Raw genomic sequence first — 25,682 nt, forward strand, 5'->3', positions numbered from 1 at the left:
TCTTTGCTTCTATACTCAATCCCTCTTGTTATGAAGGCCAGTATGCTATTAGCCTTCTTCACTATCTGCTGTACCTGCATGCTTACCTTCATTGACTGGTGTACAAGAACACCCAGATCTCTCTGTACTGCCCCTTTACCTAAATTGATTCCATTTAGGTAGTAATCTGCCTTCCTGTTCTTGCTACCAAAGTGGATACCCATACATTTATCCACATTAAACTGCATCTGCCATGCATCTGACCACTCACCTAACTTGTCCAGGTCACCCTGTAATCTCCTAACATCCTCATCACATTTCATCCTACCATCCAGCTTAGTATCATCAGCAAATTTGCTAATATTATTACTAATACCATCTTCTATATCATTAACATATATTGTAAAAAGCTGCGGTCCCAGTATTGATCCCTGCGGTACCCCACTGGTCACTGCCTGCCATTCCGAAATGGAGCCGTTTATCACTATATAGACGTTTATAAACGTCTATGAGGTCACCCCTCAGCCTCCAATGCTCCAGGCAAAATAGCCGCAGTCTATTCAGCCTCTCCCAATCGCTCAAACCCTGCAACCCTGGCAACATCCTTGTAACTCATTTCTGAATCCTTTCAAGTTTTGAAACATCCTTCCTGTAGAAGGGAGACCAGAACTGTATGCAGCATTCCAATAGGGGCCTAACCAATGCCCTGTACAGCTGTAAAATGACCCCATCCCCCCAACTCCTATACTCAATACTCTGATAAATAAAGGCAAGTAATCAATGCGTGATAAAATTTAAAATGATAAGCCACATAAGATGGCCACTTGATCCGTTATCTGTGTACCATCTCTTCAAGGTCAGAACACTGTCTTGCTCTTTCATTGTAGTCTTGTAAATTTTTTTGTCTTGAAAATAATAATGGTTTGGAAGTTATAATTGAATGCTCTTCCATCTTTATGGAATATGTTCCAGATTAAACCAAATTGCTGTTTAGAAGAAATTTTCATATCACCCCTGCCCATTAGTCTCGATCTCTAACCTCTGGTTATTGGCACTGTGGACATTGGAGTTTGTTTTTGCTTATTTACTCCAAGCCATTCAGGATTTTAAATACCTCTATTAAAGTTTCCCTTTTATTAAAAATTTTGCTCCTAGGTTTTTCCATAGAAGCCCCTAATCTCAGCTAAGTGTCTTCTGCATTGTCTCTCATGCCTTGATGCCTTTTCCAAAGTGTGGTTTCCAGATTGAGCATAATACCAGAGATGGGTTTTGCTCTTTAGTTTTCTGAATCCAAGCCTCAGCATTTGATACCCCCTACAGGTAGAGCAATGGGACAGATCCCAAATCCATTCCAGCTAGAACCAAGATTGAGCCATCTGTTGTTGACAGCGACCTGTTCTACACTTGCCATCCAAAGATCTATTCAGCTGCTAGGATCTAATCTGTACTTTATAAAGACATACCACTATTCCCATGCTTTTATATTCCACCATAATTTTACCCAGAAAGTTAAGGATTTCCTTTTTAAAAAAATAAACAGGTTCTCAAACAGTCTTGTGACTCTTAAAGACTTCCGACACACATCTTAACTGCGATTAGCAAATATTGTTTGCAAGAATAGAGTATCTTTGAAAAGATTGTTATTGAAGAGAATTAAATAAATGTAGTTTTTTTTAAGTTCTGGAGATAAATCACTGAGCTTCAAATTTACAACACACATCAACATTCCTATGCTTCTGAAGCACACGCGTTCTTGAAACCCCTCAAATTCCACAAACTACTCAGTAGTTTTTGCTTCTTGTCTTACATAAACAATTTTTGGAATGAGCAACAGAAGAATTGCTGAATTCAATAGATATATCTTGAGGGAATGCAGTTAATACCAGCCCGCCAACAAAACAAAGACTGCATTCTTAGTCTGAGGCAAAGCATTGTGGATTTTACATTGCTGCGTAGAACCTGGAATTATCACATTATTGCATTTTTTGATTCGGACGTGAGAGTTAGAAGAAGAAAATGATTTTGCTAATCCTTTTTAATATGAAGAAATATGCAATGCCCATCTTACCTTTTGTTCTACTTGCAGTTTGACTGAGTGCTCAGAGCCTGTTCACTACCCACAGTCAGCACTAACTGCTGATGAATCAGTACTTACTTGTACCTATCTGCCTCGGTTTAGGGTGGGGTGATGAGAGGAGTGTTTTATATTATTTTGCATCTGTGACCTCACCTCTGGGGCATGCACTCAGCTTTTTAACAAGTTGCTATGTGATCCCCACCTTTAATTATTCACTCTTTTGCGTCATTAATATGATTCTTTGTTCAAAAGGTTGAACAATACTGTAACAGATACCGGTGTTCCCTTTATTTGCTGATGTGTAGAGACAAGACATTTGGCCATTTCCCATCTGCTCAGCTCTAGAGCAGTTCTGTCCAGTTCTCCAGTGAGAGTTCCTAAAATTAAAAAAGAAATACTTTCAAGATCATGACTAACTTTCTTCACTTCAGAGCAGCACATGCTTCGCAGGTCAGGACCAGTTCATAGATGACCCTGACACTGTAATGGCATTTCTGGCTCTGAGTGCATTAATGAATGGGAGAATGACCCCGGGACCTTGACAGTGAGCTGCATTTATCTGAAGGTGAAGAATTACTGTCATGGACATTGGAGGTAGGGCTAAGAGATGGTTAACATAGAGTCATGGAATCATACATCACGAAAACAGACCCTTCGGTTTAACTCATCCATGCTGACCAGGTATCCTCAGCTGAATTAGTTTCATTTGCCTGCATTTGGCCCATATTCCTCTAAACCTTTCCTCATCATGCCCCTGTCCAAAGTTCTTTTAAGTGTTCTATTTGTACCTACATTTTTTATTTCCTCTGGCAGCTCATTCCATGCACGCACCACCCTCTGTGTGAAAAAATTGCCCCTCAGGTCCCTTTTAAACGTTTTCCCCTCACCTTAAACTTAATAAACAAATATTTCACTGTGGGGAAGGACATGGAAGATAAAGAATTTGGAGAAATAAGTAATGGTATGTTGAAAAGTGTCCAAATGACAGAGCGATGGTATTAGGTGTTTTAAAATGCATAAAAGTGGATAAATCCCCAGGATCTGATCAGGTGTATCTCAGAACTCTGTGGGAAGCTCGGGAAGTGTTTGCTGGGCCCCTTGCCGAGATGTTTCTATCATGGATAGCCACAGATGAGTTGCCAGAAGACTGGAGGTTGGCTAACGTGGTGCCACTATTTAAGAAAGGTGGTAAGGAAAAGCAAGAGAACTATAGACTGGTTAGCCTGACATCAGTGGTAGTTAAGTTGTTGGAGGGGATCCTGAGGGTAAGGATTTACATCATTTAGGAATGCAAAGACTGATTAGGGAGAGTTAACATGGCTTTATGCATGGGAAATCATGTCTCACGAACTTGATTGAATTTTTTGAAGAAGTAACAAAGAAGGTTGATGAAGGCAGAGAGATGGACATTGTCTATATGGACTTCAGTGAGGTGTTCAACAAGGTTCCGCATGGTAGACTAGCTGGTAAGTTTAGATCATATGGAATCTAGGGAGAGCCAGCTATTTAGATATAAAATTGGCTTGAGGATAGGAGACAGAGGGTGGTGGGGGAGGGTAGTTTTTCAGACTGGAGGCCTGTGACTTGTGGTGTACAGCAAGGGTCAGTACTGGGGTGACTGCTTTTCATCATTTACATTACATTTGGATGTGAATGAAGAAGGTATGGTTAGTATTTTGCCAGCGTCATGTACAGGCAAGAGTTACCTCAGAGTACAACGGGAGCTTGATCAGGTGGATCGATGGGCTGAGAAGTGTCAGCTGGAGTTAATTTAGATAAATTGTAACATTTTGGAAAGGCAAATCAGGGCAGGACTTCTACACTTAACAGTAAGGTCCTAGGGAGCATTGCCAAACAACAAGACCTTGGGTTGGAGGTTCATAGTTCCTTGAAGGTGGAGTCACAGGTAGTGAAGAAGGTGCTTGGTACATTTGCCTTTATTGGTCAGTGCATTGAGTATAGCAATTAGGAGGTCATGTTGTGGCTGCACAGGACATTGGTTCGGCCACTTTTGTAATTTTGCATTCAGTTACGGTTGTTTGCTATAGGAAAGATGTTGTTAAACTTAAAAGGATGCAGAAAAGATTTACAAGGATGTTGAAGTGTTTGGAATGTTTGAGCTATAAGGAGAGGCGGTATAGGATGGGGCTATTTTCGTTGGAGAGTTAGAGGTTATGGAGGTTCATAAAATCATGAGGGACATTGATAGGATGAATAGCCAAGGTTTTTTTATCCAAAGTAGGCGAGTCCAAATCCAGATGGTATAGGTTTAAGGTGAGATGTGAGAGAGATCTAAAGGGCAATGTTTTCATGCAGTTGGAGGTGCATATGTGGAATGAGCTACCAGAGGAAGTGGTGGAGGCTGGTACATTTAGAAGGCATCAGGATGGGTATATGAATAGGAAGGATTTAGAGGGATATTGGCCAAATGTTAGCAAATGGGACTAGATTAATTCAGGATCTCTGGTCAGTATGGACAATTTGGGCCAAAGGGCCTGTTTCTGTGTTGCACAACTCTATGTCTCTGTTATGCCCTTTTGTTCTTGATTCTTCCATCCTGGGAAAAGACCTTGTCTATTCACCTCATCTGTGCTGCTCATGATCTTACAAACCTCTATAGGGTCACCCCGCAGTCTTCAATGCTCCAGGGAAAAAAAAACAACCTATTCAGCCTTTTGCTAGAACTCAAAAGTTCTTGAAAGAAAGTTTGTACTGAAAGGATTATATTTAAAAACACAGTAAGACTCAAGATATAAACTCAGTAGCATCAGTATTTATCTATTTCTGATTTTCTGAATTTTGGAAAGTGTGTTTTTGAAGGATCTATTCCTGGGCTATCAGCTAACTTATTCTTTACCATAGATGGTCAGACATGGATTTCTAATTGAGGTACATTGTCTTCGGCAAGATGTGTTGCCAGCAAAATTTACAAAGTCTGTTGAGTAACAAAAACATTTCATCATGACTTCATCTCATCATGAGATTGCCTGAGAGAGCAGGATTATGTGCTATTGCATTACTTTGTATACTATATCTTGTGAGGATATCACACAATCAGACCTAATCCTCTGGACCACAGTTTTCAACAAGAATCTATCACATATCTCTGACACTATTTGAGGCACATTTGTTATGACCTAAGATGTATGCATGGCTTATGTATCCATGACTTAGGTCCAAATTAGACAACATAATTTTCAGGATGAGACATCAAGCAGATGTCTGGATCAATATATATTTTCATTTTGGCTTTTTTTTCAGGTTTTAATCAAACACCAGGCAAAGTTGTCCACCCAAAAAGGTGATGGTCTCATTCACATCTGATTGACTTTGGAGAGCAATGTTTTAGAAGTTTGACTAATGATGTGTGGATTGATAAATTGGAAGTATAGTTGGCAGAATCTGTGCAGAAGCTGGTACTTGTTGCACTGAGTTTTTTAAAAAAAATTCACATAAATCGATTGAAAATGTTTAGTGCAGAAAGCCATTCAGCTGATTATGTGTGAGCGGCAAAAAGGTTATCACATAGAACCCCATTTTCAACAATGCCATTGTTGGTATTTCAATTTTGTTTGGAAAGTTGGATGAGTTTGATTTTATCACATTGTTTCATTTGTATTTCATTATTACATTGCTTCCTCTTTTTGTATGCAAAGAAGGGTAAAGTCACGAAAGTCATGTTGGAATGTAGATTGGCTCTCTCATTAGAGAGAGACAACTGGTGATAATTTAACCTGTGGGTCACCACACCTCAGGCAAGAGGAGTGGTTGGAAAGGAGAGTCAGTCAGTCAGCTTTGTTGGTTGGATGACTGATTTGTGATGCACAATTTGGCACACTGACCTCTACACTGCTGAAACCAGGTGCCAGCTTGAAGACACCTCCTCCTAACGCCCCCTTGACCATGACCTCACCCCCCCATCATCAAACCATTATCTCCCAGACCATACACAACCTCCCCACCTCAGGGAAACTCCCACCCACAACCTCATAGTTCAGGAACCACACACCGCCTGATTCTACCTCTTACCCAAGTTCCACAAGCCTGACTACCCCGGCCGACTCATCGTCTCAGCCTGCTCTTGCCCCACTGAATTCACCACCACCTACCTCAATACTGTCCCATTCCCCCGGTCCAGGAACTCCCAATATACATTCAGGACACCACTCATGCCCTCCAACTTCTCCAAGAATTCCGATTCCCTGGCCCCCAATGCCTCATCTTCACCATGGACATCCAGTTCCTCTACACTTCCATCTGCCATGACCATGGCCTCCAAGATCTCCATTTCTTCCTCTCCCAACATCCCCTCCTGTATCCTTCCACTGACACTCTTAGTCATTTGGCCGAACTGGTTCGCACCCTCAATAATTTCTCCTTCAAATCCTCCCGCTTCCTCCAGACAAAAGGGGTAGCCATAGGTACCCACATGGACCCAGCTATGTCTGTCGGTCAGCTACGTAGAACAGTCCATCTTTTGGAGTTACACTGGTACCACTCCCCACCTTTTCCTCCACTACATTGATGACTGCATTGGCACCACCTCGTGCTCCCACGAGGAGGTTGAACTGTTCATCAACTTCACCAACACATCCTACCCTGACCTTAAATTCACCTGGACCATCTCTGACACCTCTTTCCCCTTCCTGGACCTCTCCATCTCCATCAACGGTGACCGACTCAACACGGACATTTTCTACAAACTCAGCAACTCCCACAGTGACCCGGATTACACCTCCTCCCACCCTACCTCCTGCAAAAATGCCATCCCCATTCCCAATTCCTCCACCTCTGCTGCATCTGCTCCCAGGAGGACCAGTCCCACCACAGAACACACTAGATGGCCCCCTTCTTTAAAGACTGAGATTTCCCCACCCATGTGATTGAAGATGCCCTCCAATGCATCTCATTCATGCCTCACACCTCCACCCATCCAATCACAACAAGGACAGAACCCCCTGGTTCTCACCTTCTACCCCACCAACCTCCGTATACATCGCCATCATCCACTGACATTTCTGCCACCTACAAACGGACCCCACCGCCAGAGATATATTTCCTTCCCCACCCCTATCTACTTTATGTATATACCGTTACCTCCGCGTCTATCTGGTCAGGTCCACACTCTCTAACAACCTACCCTCCCCTCCCGGCACCTTCCCCTGCCACCACAGGAATTACAAAACCTGCGCCCACACCTGCCCCCTCACCTCCATCCAAGGCTCCAAAGGAACCTTCCACATCTATCAAAGCTTCACTTGCACATCCACCAATGTCATTTATTGCAACCGTTGCTCCCAATGCAGTCTCCTCTACATTGGGGAGACTGAATGCCTACTCGCAGAGTGCTTCAGAGAAAATCTCTGGGACACCCGCACCAATCAACCCCACCGCTCTGTGGCCGAATATTTCAACTGCACCTCCCACTCTGTCGTGGACATGCAGGTCCTGGGCTTGCTCCATTGCCACTCCCTTTCCACCCAATGCCTGGAGGAAGAACGCTACATCTTTTGCCTCGGGACCCTCCAACCCCATGGCATCAATGTGGACTTCACCAGTTTCCTCATTTCCCCTCCGCCTACCTTATCCCAGTTCCAACCCTCCAGCTTAGCACCATCCTCATGACCTGTCCCACCTGTCAATCTTCTTTTCCATTTATCCACTCCACCCTCCCCTCAGACCTATCACCTTTACCCTCACCTCCATTTACCTATTGCACTCTTAGCTACCTTCTCCCCAGCCCCATCCTCCTCCCATTTATCTCTCCATCCCCGAGGCTCCCAGCCTCAACCCTGATGAAGGGCTTTTGCCCAAAACATCGATTTTTCTGCTCCTCGGATGCTGCCTGACTTGCTGTGGTTTTCCAGCACCACTCTCAGCTTGATTCTAATATCCAGCATCTGCAGTACCCACTTTGGCCTGATTTGTGATGCAGAATGGTGTGAACAGCATGGAGGCAATTCCCATGCTGGCTGAGGTCACGGTGAAGGTCTCACCTCCTTGACTTCACCCTTGCCGCATGTGTGGTGACCATCAAGTTAAACCTACCACCAGTTGTATTTCTCCAATGAGAGCGTGGGACAGTGGAGCCTACTACGAATGAATGTGCATCGCTTGACACCACTTTTTTTGCCTGAAGTTCCTTCAAGGTTACTTTAAAGTTCCAGGATTTGGACAAAGAATGACATTCCATGAAGAGACAAAAAGGCAGGTAGACGCATGGCTGAGATTTTATATATAAATCCATAGCCATGACTCAAAAGATTTCTTTTTTCTAAAAATCAAACATCACTATTCCCAAAGTAGTTCCAAATCTGAAAATTTGATGAAATCCACGAATTACCAAATTCACATAACTGACTAATTGAGGGTTTAAAAGAAGATACACATTGGGTTTTCTTTCCCCATTAGCAAGAAAATAGCTATTTGTTGTCAGCAAACTGATTTTTGAAACTGATGCAAAAATAAAATAGTTAAATCACTAATCTCTAACTTTTTAGCTTAAACTCTACTGCTTTCTTAAAATTCCCCACACATTTACAAGCTAACTCAGAAAGAGATGCCAGAAATATTGTGGGTGGGAAAGAAAAATAACTGAGTAGCACTAATCTAGCTCAGACATTGATGAGTTTTCCTTTGGCTCACATTTGACTCCTTCTGCTTCTTTGCGTATGATGCAAGGTTGTCAATACACAAATTCTCAGTCTTTCAGTCACTGTTTGAGGATTCACCCTGCTGTGTCTCTAAAGGCATTTTTCCAAATTTCTCTTGAATGGGAAACTTGCAGATACTTGGAAAGGTGAGGGAGAGTAGCTAGCTCCTTGGATTTTCTTTTAATTCTCCATATTGAAGGGCGGGGGAAAGATGTATGCTTTCTTTTGCAGGCTGGATACTTCTGAGGTATTGTCCATGCCCAAGGCTGTAATCACCCAAATCAGAAGCAACCAAGTAGCTGTTGCTATGCTGGAGCATCATGGTAGATCAGTGGTTTGCACTGTTGCCTCACAGTGCCAGGGACAGGTGCAATTCTACGGGCAACTATCTGTGTGGAGTTTTAACATTCTCCCCATGTCTGTGTGTGTTTCCTCTTGGTGCTCTAGTTTCCTCCAACAGTCCAAAGATGTGGGGGTTAGGTGGATTGGCCACGCTAAATTGCCCATAGTTTCCTGGGATGTGCAGGCTAGGTCGTTTAGCCACGGGAAATGCAGGGTTATTTGTAAAGGTGGGTATGACTGGGATCCCCTTCAGAGGCTTGGTGTGGGCAGAATGGGATGAATGATCTGCTTACAACTGGAAGAATTTTATGATTGTATGAACTAGTCCTGATTGAAAAATCAATCAGTGGGTTTTCACTGGACAAAATTATCTGGAGTACACATTAGCAGTGCCGTTCTGCCTGGAATTACCCCTTGCTCTTTGAATAAGGCAATCTGGAACATAGAACAGTGCAGCACAGTACAGGCTCTTCAGTCATCGATGTTGTGCCAACCTTTTATTCTACTCTAAGATCAGACTAACCTACACATCCTTCATTTTGCTATCATCCATGTGCCTATCCAAGAGTCGCTTAAATGCTCCTAATGTATTTGACTCTACTACCACTGCTGGTAGTGTATTCCATTCACGCATCACTCTCTGTGTAAAGAACCAACCTCTGACATCTCCTCTAAACCTTCCTCTGATCACCTTAAAATTATGACCTCATTTAATAGCCATTTCTGCCCTGGGAAAAAGTCTCTGACTATTCACTCTATCTATGCCTCTGATTATCTTGAATACCTCAATCAAGTCACCTCTTCCCCTGCTTCAATCCAGTGAGAAAAGCCCTGCTTCATACATCTCCAGTCAAGGCAGAATCCTGTTAAATCTCCTCTGCACCTTCTCTAAAACTTCCACAACCTTACTATAACGAGGTGACCAGAACTGAACACAATATTCCAAGTGTGATCTAACCAGGGCTCTATAGAGCTGCAGCATAACCTCATGGCTTTTAAATTCAATCCTCTTGCTAATGAAAGCCAACACACCATAGGCCCTCCACATTATCCACCACACCAACAACCTTCATGTCATCGGCAAACTTACTAACCCGTTCTTCTACTTCCTCATCCAAGTCATTTATAATAATTACAAAGAGCAGAGGTCCCAGAACAGATCCCTACAGAACATCATGGGTCACCGAGCTCTAGGCTGAATACTTTCCGATCTCATACCAACCTGTGTCTTCTCTGGCCCAGCCAACCCTGTATCCAGACGGCCAAATTTCCCTGTATCCCCTACTCTCTTACTTACTGAATGAGCCTACCATGTGGAACATTGTCAAACGCCTTGCTAAAATCCATGTATATCACATCCACTGCTCTACCTTCAATGTGTTTTGTCACATCCTCAAATAATTCAATAAGGTTTGTGAGGCATGATCTGCCCCTCAGAAAGCCATGCTGACTCTCTCTAAACAAGCTATGGTTTTCTAAATAATCATAAATCCTGCCTCTCAGAATCCTCTCCAATAATTTGCCAACAATAGACATAAGACTGACTGGTCTGAAATTCCCAGAATTAACCCTATGCCCTTTCTTGAACAAGAGAATAACATTTTACAACCTCCAATCATCTGGCACTACTTCAGTGGACAGTGAGGATGCAAACATCATTGTCAAAGCTGCAGCAATCTTTTCCCATACTACCTGCAATAACTTCGGGTATATTCCATCTGTCCGAGGGAACTTATCAATCCTTATATCTTTCAAAATTTCCAGTGCATCCTCCTTCTTAACATCAACCTGTTTGAGGATATCAGCCTGTTTCATGCTCTCCTCACAAACGTCAATGTCTCTCTCAGTAGTGAATACCCAAGCAAAGTATTCATTCAGGACCTCCCCTACCTCCTCTGACTCCAGGCACAACTTCCCTCCAATATCCCTGATTAGCCTTACCTCACTCTGGTCATCCTCTTGTTCCTCACATAAGTGTAGAATGTCTTAGGCTTTTCCTTAAATCTACCCACTAAAGCTTTTTCATGTCCCCTTCTATTAAGTCCATTCTTCAGTTCCTTCCTGGCTACTTGTAACCCTCTAGAGTCCTGTCTGATCCTTGCATCCTCAACCTTAAGTAAGATTCCTTCTTCCTCTTGACTAGATGTTCCACATCCCTTGTCACCCAAGGTTCTTTCACCCTACCATCCCCTCCTTGCCTCAGTGGGACAAACCTATCCAGCACTATCAGCAAGTGCTCCCTAAATAACCTCCACATTTCTGTTGTGCATTTCCCTGAGAATATCTGTTCCCAATTTAGGTGCCCCAATTCCTGCAGAACATGGTTGATGCAACTCACCAGAAGTGTTTCAGTAACTTGTTTTTAAAACTGTAAGCATCATCTTACACTGTTTCCTTGATTTAAAGCATTATCTTCTCCCATTTTCTTCTGAAATCCAAAAAGGTTTTTACACAATGCCTTCTTCTGATGCCTGACCTTACCTCTGTCATATGAACAAATTTCTGCCTCTATAATGCAATTATTGTTGCATTAAACTCATCCTGAATCATGTCTTTTTTTTAGACATTTCCTAGGGACACCTTTAATTCACAATGCTGGAAGACTAATGAGAGACTATCCAGTTTCAGAACAATAAAGGGACTGCAGTGGAAGTTAAGCAACAGTGGGTAACAGTTCTGAAGAACTGCTACTAGATGGCAAACATTAACTCTGCTTTCTGTCCACAGATACTGCCAGACCTGTCGAGTTTCTCCAGGAATTTCTGTTTTTGTTTCAGATTTCCAGCATCCGCAGTTCTTTGTTTTATAACAGTTAAGGTGCTTCAAGATCAAGGCACCCTCTCCAATTTCTTTACATCCTTAATGAAGAAACTGGAATCAATTACCATGCCACTGGTCTGGGAGGTGAAGAGGCAGAGAATCCATCTATTGTTTTAATTTAAATATTTTAGCGTTAGGCTTTCAAATTAGTGGCATATGGGTGTTAGGCTTTAATTGTTAACAATTGTTAACTAATTGTTACAGTTAACCTGAGAATGCAACTTTTAAAAAAAGGTTTTGTGATTTACACATGAAAGAGGTGAAACTATCATGGTATTCAAACAAATGAAAGACTCAACAGACAATCAAGGTATTTTACAATATATAATTTCAGTTACATCACACTGTAAACTTTTACTATAAATTCTGTGCCTTACAATTGTGTCCTCCACAACCACCTGATGAAGGAGCGGCATTCTGAAAGCTAGTGCTTCCAATTAAACCTGTTGGACTATAACCTGGTGTTGTGTGATTTATACTAAATGAGCATTTTTAAAAAAAAACAAAAAAAGTGATCTTTCCAGCCACATGTCATTCTGAGATCTGCCTTGCCCAATGGGATTATGAGACAAGAAAGGAAGAGCACTTGGCCTGTCCATAGTGTTGGCTACCACTGCACACCTTCAGGGACCTAAACCAGCTGCTGCTGGAGGAATAATGGATACTGAATTAATGGCCAGCCGGACTGCCTATCTTTGTGGGGGCCCCAAAATACAGCCTGATAAGGTGCCTCAAAAGCTCCTAAACACGGACTAAAACTGCAATCTAAAATCAACTTGATTGTAGATATATTTTCTAGTGTCTTTTCCCCAGGATAGGGAATCCAAAACTAGAGGGCATAGGTTTATGGCGAGAGGAAAAAGATTTAAAAGGGACCTCAGGAGCAACTTTTTTACACAGAGGGTGGTGCATGTATGGAATGAGATGCCAGAAGATGTGATGGAGGCTGGTAAAATAACAACATTTAAAAAACATTTGGATACGTAAATGAATGGGAAGGTTTTAGAGCGATATGGGCCAAATGCTGGCAAATGGGATTCGATTAATTAGAATATTTGGTTAGTTCAGACAAGTTGAAGGATTTGCTTCCATGCTGTACTTCTCTATGACTACTTTGTGAAGTCTGATGCTTGCTGAGCTCATTATGACCCTCCAAACTTGGAATGTTGTGTGAGCTCTTAAACTTCTGCGCAAAGAAGGAGCATGTCAAGAAATGATTTCTGATCACAGCCCTTACTTCACATTTCAGCATGTGAAATAATTTGTTCAAACCACAACAGCAGTAACAAAAAGGGAAATTATTGCTTCAAAGGGTGTTGCCATCTATCACTTAACAAAAAGATGGACGAAGTTCATCTATTTCGCTGTTCAACATATTTTACATCTTAAACAATGCAATACCATCACAAAGGTCAGCTGGAATTTAGCATCATAGAATATTCACAAAGATGTTTCACTGAAGAACTAATAATTCACATTTGTTAATACAATACAGAAAATTCTTCTCAAAAGCTGTGCAGCTTAAAATAGACACATAATGGAAATCAAACACACCTTTTCACAACATCAGTGAGCAAAATAAAATATTCACAATTCTCTGATCTGGAAATGTATTACACAAGAATAGGAGGAACAAAAGTGTTATTCTTTTATGTAGACATACTTCTCCACCATCAGAATAAAGGGGTAAAAAAAGAGTTTCACCTTGAAAAAATGACAAATGCTGTTTTACACCAAGATGTTGTTTTTCATGATCTCCGAACTAAATTGTGTAGTCTTTAAATTTAAACATTTAAAAGGGACCTCAGGAGCAAATACCTGTATAAGTGAGGCAGCTTCTACAAACAGCAAAACACCTGGTTCAGTAGTATCCTTTGGGAAGGAAATCTCACATTTTTACCTGATATGACCATGTGTCACTCCAGACCTACAGCTACATGATTGTCTGTTTACTGACCTCTGACAGGGCCGAGCAAGTAATTCAATTCCAGAGAAATAAGGAATGGGTAATAAATGCTGGCTGAGCCAGCGATGTCGACACTCCATGGATGAATGAAATGACTAAGCAATCTTTGAAAAATTTCTAATATTAGTTGAGGGATAAACATTGGTCAGGACACCAAAAGAAAACATATCTGCTCTTCTTTAAGATAGTACTTTGGAACCTATTGAGGACTATGGATCAGAGGTAAGTGCATGTCCAAAAATGCAGTCAAATGTGTATTTCACTAATTGGGGATTGAAACCTGTCAGGAAGATTTCTGAGGCTGGCAAATTTTTCTTAAGAAGTACAGTACTCATTTAGATCTAATAACAATTATTAGAATCATGGAATCCCTCCAGTGTGGAAACAGGCTATTCAGCCCATTGAGTCCACACTTACACGCTGAAGAGCATCCCACTCAGATCCACCCCCTCCCTGTAACCCCGCATTTCCTATGACTAATCCACCCACCTATACTTCCCTGGTCATTGTGGCCAATTTAGCATGGCCAAATGACCTAACCTGCACATCTTTGGACTATGGAAGGAAACCCATACAGACTCGGTGAGATTGTCTGTGTGGAGTCTGCACAGTCAGTGAGGGTGGAATCAAATCTGGATCCCTGGTACTACAAGGCAGCAGTGTTAACAACTGAGCCACCATGTTGCCCTATTGAAATGGTAAAGTGTCTTTGGGAGAGATTTGGTGCCCTTAGGGGAAGAAAGAGAGATGAATGTGCACAACAAATAAATACATTCAATGGCCTGAGTCTTCCAACCTGGGTTGGAATCATCATTTCCTACCAAGATCAATTTTAAAAATAGAAGTTGTCCAGTTAATATCCCAGGATTTCAGCAGCTGATTTTACAATGTGAAAGCCAACAGAGCTGAAACAGTCCAACAAACTACTCAAGGCAGCATTAGAGTGGATTGTTGCAGAAACCACATTCTCTTTCTTTGTCAAAAGCTGCATTAGTCCAGTCAATAAAAAGCAGTTATAAGATCTTTAAGTTATTCAGACAGCTACTGTGAGAAGCTGTGAAGGGTTAGGAGGGTAGATAGGTGTAGGCTGCAGGGGTTGAGGGATAGAGTTGCTGGTGTTTGAGGGGATAGAAGTGGCGGATGGGACAGGATGCCAGATGAATGGCTTAGCATGGTTGTTGGGCATTGAGGTGGGCAAGAAGATAGATGATTGGTTTGTAATGGATACAAGTGGCACATAGTTAAATTAAAAAAGTTAAGACAAGTCAGATATCGTGGGTCCAAGTCAGCTGTCATGGGATGGAAAAGGTATTGGGACTGTGACTGAATTTTGTGCTATTTACAACATCGAAGCGAGTCAAGTCAGATATTTGGAGAAGATCAGGTTTCCATTAGGTCATGGTCTTCAGGTTTTCTCAGAGGGTCAGGTGATCACTGAGGGGAGGTGGGCGCTGGGTGCTTGAGTTGGGGGCTTGGTGAGAGCATTGGATGTTCATTGGCACACGGGGATGCAGAGAAGATTTGGGGTCAAACAGGTGTCGCTGAATTTGAGTCAGGGTAGTCATGGTGAGGGTAGGGGTTGGAGGTGAGGTATACAAAAGCAGGTGGGAGAGTAGCCAGGTCAGATGTTCAGTAGCGGTGGATGCTAAGTCAGATGCTGAGGGACGGGTCAGTTGGGTGTCCATTACAGTGGCTCAGTGGTTAGCACTGCTGCATCACAATACCAGGGACCCGGATTTGATTCCAGCCTCGGGCAACTTGGAGTTTACACATTAATCAGGTCAATTTAATCCTGTAACTTCTTCTGGTTAAAAATGTGGGAAATCTCTTACATTTCTGGTTTTAAGTCAGAATTAGGGGTTCCTTGAAGGGTTCCAAAAATGGATAGTGGCTTATTGGAATTTTCAAATTCCAATAATCTGTGCACTGAGATTTTCTATAGATGCCAATGTGCATGTTTTGGGATAATTCTGTTTTTTTGACTGTTTGGAAATCAGAGGTTTGAATGGTTGAGTTAAGCAGAATTATTTAGTGTCAAGTCATTTAGATTTTCTGGTCTTTAATTTTTTGAGAGAATTGTCTGCAGTTTAAGAAATTTTATTGTTTGTTATTTTATGCTGTTGGCATGAATCTGCGGTCTATCACTAAAGGATTTGTGCTGCATGTATGATTTCTAAGAATCTATCACTATTGCAGTGGGATGTCTGTCAGCTCAGTTTGATTTGCAGAAGAATGTTTTCAACTAAGTTTTTGAAGACTTCTTTTATAAGGCATTAAGTAGTTAAAGGAAGTTAAGAGTAGCAAATAAGCCTTTTTTCCATCATTGTGCACAGTAAAACGTGAATTAATCCATGGAACACTTAAGATTTTACCTTATTTCATCTCAACATAGGTTGACAGATCTGCCCATGTTGGATATTGGGTAAGTAACCTGATGTATATCAAGATAGAAGGTAGTTGGTTGAGGGACACATTGGCATTAGTTGGCACTAAGTTAGCAGAGACCTTTAAAGGACTATGGGAATAGATTGAGAGGTGGAGACTGGTTTGGAAGACATGGAGTGACACAGGTTGGTATGGATGAGGCATACAGAGAGTATGGGAAAATGAGGGGTGAGCGCTGGAATTTGTTTTTGTCTTTTTTTTTAAAGTCAGCTTCAATTAAATTCCACATTTAACTTGCCTATTTCCTCATCTTCAGCCATTTTATGAGACTGCGCAGTCCAGATCCAAGTTATCACCTCCCCACATAAACAGAAACCAAGGCACTTTCTCCTGACTTGGGTTTCCAGAAAGCTAATTGCCCCCACTATAATCCTCACTCAGAAACTAAAATTTATAGTCCAGATGTGAGAAGCAATTATAGTATTATATTGAAAAATTAAAGATTTCACCACTTGCAAATATATATCATAATTTTCATTTATTTCCCAGTTGTTTTATGCCTTTATTAGATTGATTTGATTTTAACATTTGTCCCATCCATTCTGAACAAATTAATTTCCTCTGTGGCCCTTTGTCAGAACAAAAAAAATGTACCTAATCAAGGATTATCTTGAAGGTGAAAACTCTTTTTTTAAGGTTGAGAGTGTGGTGCTGGAAAAGCACAGCAGGTCAGGCAGCATCTGAGGAGCAGGAGAGTCGATGTTTCAGGCATAAGCTCTTCATGAGGATTTGACTCTCCTGCTCCTCGGATGCTGCCTGGCCTGCTGTTTTTTTTCCAGCACCACACTTTCGACTCTAATCTCCAGCATCTGCAGTCCTCACTTTTGTCTAAACTCTTTTTTTAAACTAAGTTGTAATCAGTTGAATCAATACACAAAATATAATAAGACTATATCTGTCTATGTAAGGACAAAAAAGTCAAATGTGAATGTAATCTACTTACCTTAAATGAAGGAAGTTCCTTCAACTCTAGCCTCTTACTCATACCCTTACTCACCTGAACCTAAGTTAATGGTTGTGATTTCAACCTCCCTGGACAAAAGCTCAGTTATTACTTCCCTGTGCTATTACTATTTTGTTCCAGGCCAAACCATTTGATGCAAATTCCCAACCATCCAATGTAATAACTCCTTTTTTTTTGTCTCTGTGTCAAGTTCTCCTGTCTGATCACCTTGTTTTGAGGCACCTTGGAATGTATTCCTACCTTGGTGTTATCGTCCTCCAATAATGAGTTTGGTCATCAGGAAAATAGATGGTCTTGTTCTGTCTCACTGACTCCTAGAACATCGCCCAGGAGTTCCATTACCCACCCAGTCTTCCCTTCTTCACTTCTGAATACTAGTTTTGAAATAGCCAGATCGGCACACTTTTATTTACCTCCCTGAATGTGATTGGTTCCTACATCGAATAAGACCACAGATCAGCGACAATCACATTAAATGGCAGAACAGACTTGAGGGGCTGAATGGCCTACTCTGGTTACTATGTTCCTCCCTTTGGGTTGTCAAAGTATTTGATTGAAACAATTCATTTCTTCTGGCTAATTAAGGAATTTATCAGAGTCTAAAATAATTTTTCAGTCATACTTAGTTTTCTTAGTGGCTTTTATGAATCAGCATACTGACCAACAGTCCATTTCCAAGTGTCCTGAGATCTGTCAATAGTTACTTGGATTTAGGAGATTGCAGATTATGGTCACAGATTCTTAACTTCCTGTTCTGAGGATGTTGTCAGACTAACTGTTGTCCTTTCTTTCGTTTGAGCTGAGAACAGAAACCAGTCATTCTGGGGCTCAACTGCTGTTTAATTCTACTAAAGAAATTGTTCAATATTAAAGTAACTAAACTACTGAAAAAAGACAATGACATTTAACTGGCTTCACCAGACTGGAACCTAATTTTCATGCTTTGAGCTGTAGTCAAATTATTCATCTAAAATTTGTAAGTTCTAATGGGCTAGAATGTGCACAGCAAGGCCTCTGGCAAATCAGATAAGGAAGTAAGGCAGGCTAAAAGTAGTATTATTCCTGCCAAAACTCCAGGCTTATGTAATTAGTTATATAACAGCGACATTTTTCTCTGCACTGTCAGTAAAACTGGAGAGCAGATTTAATTCTTGAGGTCTATGATCAGAACATACCAATTACAGAATAAGAAAAGATTTTCTGAACATCTTTTTGTTGTTAGACCAGGTAGTGCACTTAGTTGGAATACTAAGGAAAAAGTACTCTAATTGTATGTTTTGTGAATGAAAATAACTTGACAATTAATAATTATCAGAACTAAATGCTGATCAAATCTATTACTTAAAAGTAAACTGTATCCTGCATGCTCATTATTAAAATGGAACAGAATTATAGGCAATTAGAGATTTATATTATAATACAAATATGGATCCAAACAATAAAATTCCCAACTAATCCGCTTTTACAGTGAGAGGTGAGCTTTTAAAATAACACAGGTCATTTGACAATGATGCATGTGAAGAAATTTATATGAACTTGCACAATAGTACGTTTTTATTTGGCACTTCCATTTTGTTTTGTCAGACCCACATTTTTCTGTTGTAAATGGCATCAGCTCTCAGGAAGTCACCAGCTGATAGTTCAGTAGAATTCAGTTTTCACTTTGGCAGAGAGAGTGATTAACTATACCTGAAACAGCAACAGCTGCAAGCCCTTGTTAAATTTGATGCAAGGCGAATACAGACAGGGCATGAATGGATTAAGAATGTCTTGCATAACTTAGAACAGCCGAAACTTCATTTCATAAACACTGCAAGGTTTGGCTCAACTAGGAGAAAGTGAGGACTGCAGATGCTGGAGATCAGAGCTTAAAAATGTGTTGCTGGAAAAGCGCAGCAGGTCAGGCAGCATCAAAGGAGAAGGAGAATCGACGTTTCGGGCATAAAAGGAGAATCGACTTTTCGGGCATTAAGAGATGAGCCCTAGCTATGTCTGCCTCTTCGTTGGATATGTGGAACAGTCCATCTTCCGCAGGTACACTGGCACCACCCCCCACCTTTTCCTCCGCTACATTGATGACTGTATCGCCGTTACCTCGTGCTCCCATAAAGAGGTTGAACAGTTCATCCACTTACTAATACCTTCCACCCCGACCTCAAATTTACCTGGACCATCTCAGACTCCTCCCTCCCCTTCCTAGACCTCTCCATCTCTATCTCGGACGACCAACTCAACACGGACGATTACTATAAACTGACTGACTCCCACAGCTACCTAGATTACACCTCTTCCCACCCTGCCCCCTGTAAAAACGCCATCCCATATTCCCAATTCCTTCGCATTCGCCGCATCTGCTCCCAGGAGGACCAATTCCAATACCGAACAACCCAGATGGCCTTCTTCTTCAAAGACCGTAATTTCCCCTCAGATGTGTTTGACGATGCTCTCCACCGCATCTCCTCCACTTCCTGCTCCTCCGCCCTTGAATCCCTCCCCTCCAATCGCCACCAGGACAGAACCCCACTGGTCCTCACCTACCACCTCACCAACCTCCAGATACATCGGATCAGCCTTCGTCATTTCCGCCACCTCCAAACGGACCCCACCACCAAGGAAATATTTCCCTCTCCGCCCCTATCAGCGTTCCGGAAAGACCACTCCCTCCGCGACTCCCTTGTCAGATCCACACCCCCCACCAACCCAACCTCCACTCCCGGCACCTTCCCCGCAACCTCAAAAATGCAAAACTTGCGCCCACACCTCCCCCCTCACTTCCCTCCAAGGCCCTAAGGGATCCTTCAATATCCATCAGAAATTCACCTGCATCTCCACACACATCATTTACTACATCCGCTGCGCCCGATGTGGCCTCCGATACATTGGGGAGACAGGCCGCCTACTTGCGGAACGTTTCAGAGAACGCCTCTGGGACACCCACACCAACCAATCCAACCGCCCCGTGGCTGAACACTTTAATTCCCCCTCCCATTCCACCAAGAACATGCAGGTCCTTGGCCTCCTCCATCGCCAGACCATGGCAACACGATGCCTGGAGGACGGCCTATCACTCTCACCTTAACCTCCTTCCACCTATTGCATTCCCAACATCCCTCCCCCAAGTCCCTCCTCCCTATCTTTTATCTTAGTCTGCTTGGCACACCCTCCTCATTCCTGAAGAAGGGCTTATGCCCAAAACATCAATTCTCCTTCTCCTTTTCCAGCAACACATTTTTAAGGTTTGACTCAATCACATTCAACTCTGAAGTAAATCTTAACCCACTCACTCACCAGATAAAAGCTTGCTTATAAACAATTTAACAAGAAATTATGTTTGTTTAAATCATATGCTGCAAATCTACAGACCCCACCATAAATTTAAGGTCCAAACACTTTGCTGAATGTTCGAGGTGGAAATGGGTTAATTTTGGATGTGAAAGCTGAGAAAGTGGGAGGAAATGGAAACTTCTCACTGCAGTCTCCTCAAAACCTCTAAAATCTCCAACAACTCCATGACCTCTGCTGACTTTCTTTTTCCTGACATCTCGTGCCAGTAACAGCAAGTCGGTTACCTCAGTTTGCTGAATTATACAGAAAGCCATACCAACAGCATGGATTCAATGCTTGCATCAGATGAGGTTGTCATGAAGGACTCTCCTTCTGAACCTCTTCCCCTCACCCGAGACATGATGACCCTCAACTTCAACCACCATGAGTGAGGGAGCGATTTCCAAGGGCCTGCGGTACTGAGACTCGAGGTTTTGAGGAGAGAGGTCCACTTACTTTATAGAGATAAAGACTATCTTGTGGAGATAAGACTTCCAGTTCCAGATGCTTCCCTTTCTTTCCTGGCTTTTTTTTGATAGTTCTGCTTTTTTTTATTCTGGTTTTTGTATCTTCGATTTTTTATTTTGGCTTTGGCGCTTGTATCTAAAATGGTTGTTTGTTTTTATGTTTGGGTTCTGTAGCTAAGATGGCACCAGAGAAAGGCGACTTTGTACATTTTTCATTGCACTTCTGTATTTGAGTGCATGTGACAATAAAACATAATTCTAATACCCTTTCTAATGAGAAGCAGCCCTATGGTCTGGTAAGACTGAGGCAAATTTATCTTCCCTTTTGTGTAAGTAACTCAGAATATTGTAAAGTGGGAGATAATAAACAAGTATTTCTCTTACAAAGATATATTTGCTTCAACCTCCTGGAACTAGTGCCTGAACTGATTAATCATACTCAGAACAAACAAAGAGATGGATCATGCTGTTATAGACAATTTCTTAGTCCAGTCATGAGGCTACCGAATGTTGTACAAGTGGAATCAGCATGAGATACTTACATAGGTCCTGTAACTGGTTTAAATTACTGCCTATTACTTTTAGAAAATGGACTGGTTGGACTTAAGGATCTGTTTCCATGTTATATGGTTCTATAAGACAAGAACTTCTCAGTAATCAAGTGACTGGGTGTTGCAGAATATTGTTTTGCAGAATTTTGTTTGGAAAATGTAAATAAAGAATAAGCCATACATTTTATTGAATATAGCTTTATATATTTTAGATGACATTAGATCTATAAGAAAATAATATCTAACTTTGACTTTCCCCTCATATTTTTCTCAACTGCTAACTTTTATTCCATGGAATCATCATATGGCTTGGGGAATACTGAAGCAGCTTAAGGAATTTTAAAGGCAATGCATCATTCATCGTCATTTAGCTTACTATAAAAATGCGAAACCTGTAAACCTGCTGTGCATAAGGTTGATGATTCTTTGTTAAGCAAGGTTATTAAGGATAAGGAAACCAACGTAAGTAAACAGGGTTAAATCTCAATTGATCTGTGATTTAACAGAATAGTGGAAGTAGCTCAAAAGTCTCACTTCGACATATTTTCCGATCACCTGATCAGACATGTTATTGCATAACCTCTGAAGGTGGCTTGAACCCAGGCTTCTGGATTCCCAGATAAGGACATTACCACTGCACACAAGTGCCCTTAATAGAGTCCCTCTTCTTCATCTATGAACAAAGAGAGAACAAAGAAAATTTACAGCCCAGGAACAGGCCCTACAGCCCTCCAAGCCTGAGCCGATCCAAATTTACTGTCTAAACCTATCGGTCAATTCCTAAGCATTTGTATGCCTCTGCTCCCCACCTACTCATGCATCTGTCCAGACGCATCTTAAATGAATCTACCGTGCCTGCCTCTATCACCTCTGCTGGCAATGTATTCCAAACGCCCACCACCCTCTGTGTGAAGTACTTACCGCGCGTATCCCCCTTAAACTTTCCACCCCTCACCTTGAAAGCATGATCTCTCGTTATTGAATCCTTCACCCTGGGAAAAAGCTTGTCTCTATCCACCCTGTCTATACCCTTCATGATTTTGTAAACCTCAATCAGGTTCCCCTCAATCTCCTTTTTTCTAGTGAAAATAAACCTAACCTACTCAAGCTCTCTTCATAGCTAGCACCTTCCTTACCAGGCAATATTCTCGTAAACTTTCTCTGCACCCTCTCCAAAGCGTCCACATTCTTTTGGTAATGTGGTGCCCAGAACTGTACACAACATTCTAATTGCTGCCGAACCAATGTCTTGTACAATTTTAACATGACTTGCCAGCTCTTACACTCAATACCCAGTCCAATGATGGCGAGCATATTATATGCCTTCTTGACCACTCTATCCACCTGTGCAGCAACCTTCAGGGTACAATGGCCCTGCACTCCCAGATCTTTCTGCCCATCAACTTTTCCCAAGACTCTTCCATTCATTGTATAATTCGCTCTAGAATTAGACTTGCCTAAATGCATCACCTCACATTTGTCTGGATTGAAAGCCATCTGCCACTTTTCCGCCCAACTCTCCAGTCTATCTATATCCTCCTGTATTCTCTAATAGTCCCTTATGCTTTCTGCTACTCCACCAATCTTTGTGTCATCTGCAAACTTGCTGATCAGACCAACAGTGCCCTCTTCTAGATCATTTATGTATATTACAAACAGTGCTTCGGATATCCCTTGTAATCAGATGTTCCTCACTCAAAGGTCAAAAATTCTTTCTTTGATGAGTCAAAATTGGATTTGATTGGAAGTTATCTTCACACCAGTGACTTGGAATTATTAACATTCCAGTTGGCTTTACAACATTTTCAAGTTTGACTGTGGTCCAAATGTAGCCTGGCAAATAAAGAAAGGAGATGCTACCTATTTTGGTTCATTTTAAAAACAGGGAACACTAAACAATGTGGCAACAAACTCAAGCTAGATGGAAAAGCCATCAAGTTATTAACTGAACATTTTTGAAGTAGTTAAATAAAATCATTGTGCAGTTGGGAATGATTTTCAAGCAATGCAGTAGGAGTGTGTGTGGGAAGTTACATTTCGACTTTAGAAAGAAAAGGGCAGTCATAATAGTAAAGGTACTGATATAACTGCAGAGAAGTTATGGACGAGCAACGTTACCAACAAAAAAAGTCACAGTTTCAGGCAAGTGAGAAAGATTGAGTGTCTTACTCTTATTGCATTTCCACTGATCACTGCTCTCACTGTTACAATTTTATATCAATTAGAATTTATTTAGAAAGAAGAAACACTTTTCTATCAATTATATATCTGTTCATTTCGAAGTAGAGACCAGTGGAGTCTCGTTAATATGGAAATGAGTTCCATTCAAGATATATTGAAGAGATAATTGTTTTTCATCCATCATATAATTAGTACAAAACAAATAGTACCAAAAATAATAACTCATTATTTCAAGCAATTAAATCATCATGAAAGGTGCTTCAGTTTAACTTTATGCAAATAGGTTTCGCTAACTGGGTTGGAAAGCGCTTATTGAAACAGCCGGCGTAGCTTTGGTCTTCAGGAGGACTCCTGATTTGTTGGTTTTCTAACTTGACCATTGCTTTAAATACTTTTTGTCTGCGGATCCCTGTTCTACCCATCCCAAAGAAAATATAAGAGAAAGGAAGACTGCGTTGTATCACAAAACTAATTGTCAGTTGTTGACGAATGGATCAACTACAATGTCTAATGGATCACACCTGCTTTGCTGTAATTATCACAGAATTCAATGTATAAATCACTCCACACACAGATTCTCATGGCTTGTGAGTCTGGAAATTCAATCTGTGTACTTGTGAGAGACACAATTATTTTAACTAATTGTGTTACCAGTTGCAATTGCATTTGTGCTTGTGATGTACCTTTGAATGTTGACATATATCATGCAACTTTTTTTGGACTCCCATTAATAAGCACTTCCCATCACCTTTCAAAATTTCCCTTTCTAACATTCTTTCCTTTCTTGTTTCAAACTTTTCTGTTCCTTTCTTTCCTTTGTGTCTTTTTAAGTTCCTGTCACAAATTGTCATTTTTTTTCTTTCCAGCACTACACTTTACAGGGCACTATACTGTGAGCAGTGAAGATCTTAACTGCAGATGAAATTCCCTTCAATCAGCCACAACACACTCTCAGATTACCACAACCATCATATCCATTTATTATTTATTAATGAGAAGTTTTCATAATAAAATGAAAACTTTTATGTGGTATGCTGTAAACAAATAAGAAAACAAGAGGACATAGATGGACTGACAAAATAATTGGACAAAGTTAAAAATTACACAACACCAGGTTATCGTTCAACAGGTTTATTTGGAAGTATTAGCTTTTGGAGTGCTGCTCCTTCATCAGGTAGTCCAAATAAACCTGTTGGACTATAACCTGATGTTGTGTGACTTTTAACTTTGCCCACCCCAGTCCAACACAAGCACCCCCACGTCAAAAATAATTGGATGCATGGCAGATAACTATAAGATGATACATCTTAGTAAAAAGAATGCAGAGACAATATCTGACTAAATTTTAAAATAGTTCAGGAGCTAACAGAATTTGTGCAAAAATCTTTGAAGATAACAGGGAAAGCAGCACAATGAAGTATTAAGGATTCTGGATATTATAAATAATGGGATAGGGACAAAAGACACAAAATTATGATGCACTTACATCAGATACAATTTTAACCTCATTTGAACTATTGTGCCCAATCCTAGTAAACACACTTCAAGAAAAATAATGAAGGCTTTCATGACAGTACAGAAGTGATTTGCCAGGTTGGCTCCAGGAATGAGTGATTACAATTACTTTTCTCAACTGGACAAGTTGGGTTGTTACATATAGGGGCTTCAATAAATGTGTTCATGAATACAGGGGAACCTCGATTATCCAAACTAGATGGGCGGGCACTATTTCATTCGGATAATTGATTATTTGGTTAATGGATTAAATGCCTTTCTTCTGGGGCTCGGAGTTTTTAAAGTCTGTTCCCGGTCCAGGAGACTGCAGCAGTACACAGGGTGCGAGTCCCACCCGACCCCACTCCCTCCCCCCAACCATCCAACACTGCACCCCCACCTCCCGCCCGCACCCCCAA

The 25,682-nt window shown here is 41.3% G+C and overlaps 1 protein-coding gene across 2 annotated transcripts in view; it reads right to left on the reverse strand.

Moving 5' to 3' along the window:
* LOC122540707 (otoancorin-like) overlaps positions 1–25,682 on the reverse strand; it is a 204,294-nt gene that overhangs the window by 104,267 nt on the left and 74,345 nt on the right. The window contains exon 1 of one of the 2 annotated variants that reach the window (XM_043676826.1): positions 2,048–2,139. The exons of the other annotated variant lie outside the window; for it this stretch is intronic. The gene's annotated coding sequence lies outside the window, so the exon portion shown is untranslated. Of the gene's footprint in view, positions 1–2,047; positions 2,140–25,682 lie in introns of those variants that run through there. 2 annotated transcript variants of the gene reach the window in all.

Source organism: Chiloscyllium plagiosum, chromosome 35 (genome assembly GCF_004010195.1).
Source record: "Chiloscyllium plagiosum isolate BGI_BamShark_2017 chromosome 35, ASM401019v2, whole genome shotgun sequence".
Lineage (NCBI taxonomy): Eukaryota > Metazoa > Chordata > Chondrichthyes > Orectolobiformes > Hemiscylliidae > Chiloscyllium > Chiloscyllium plagiosum.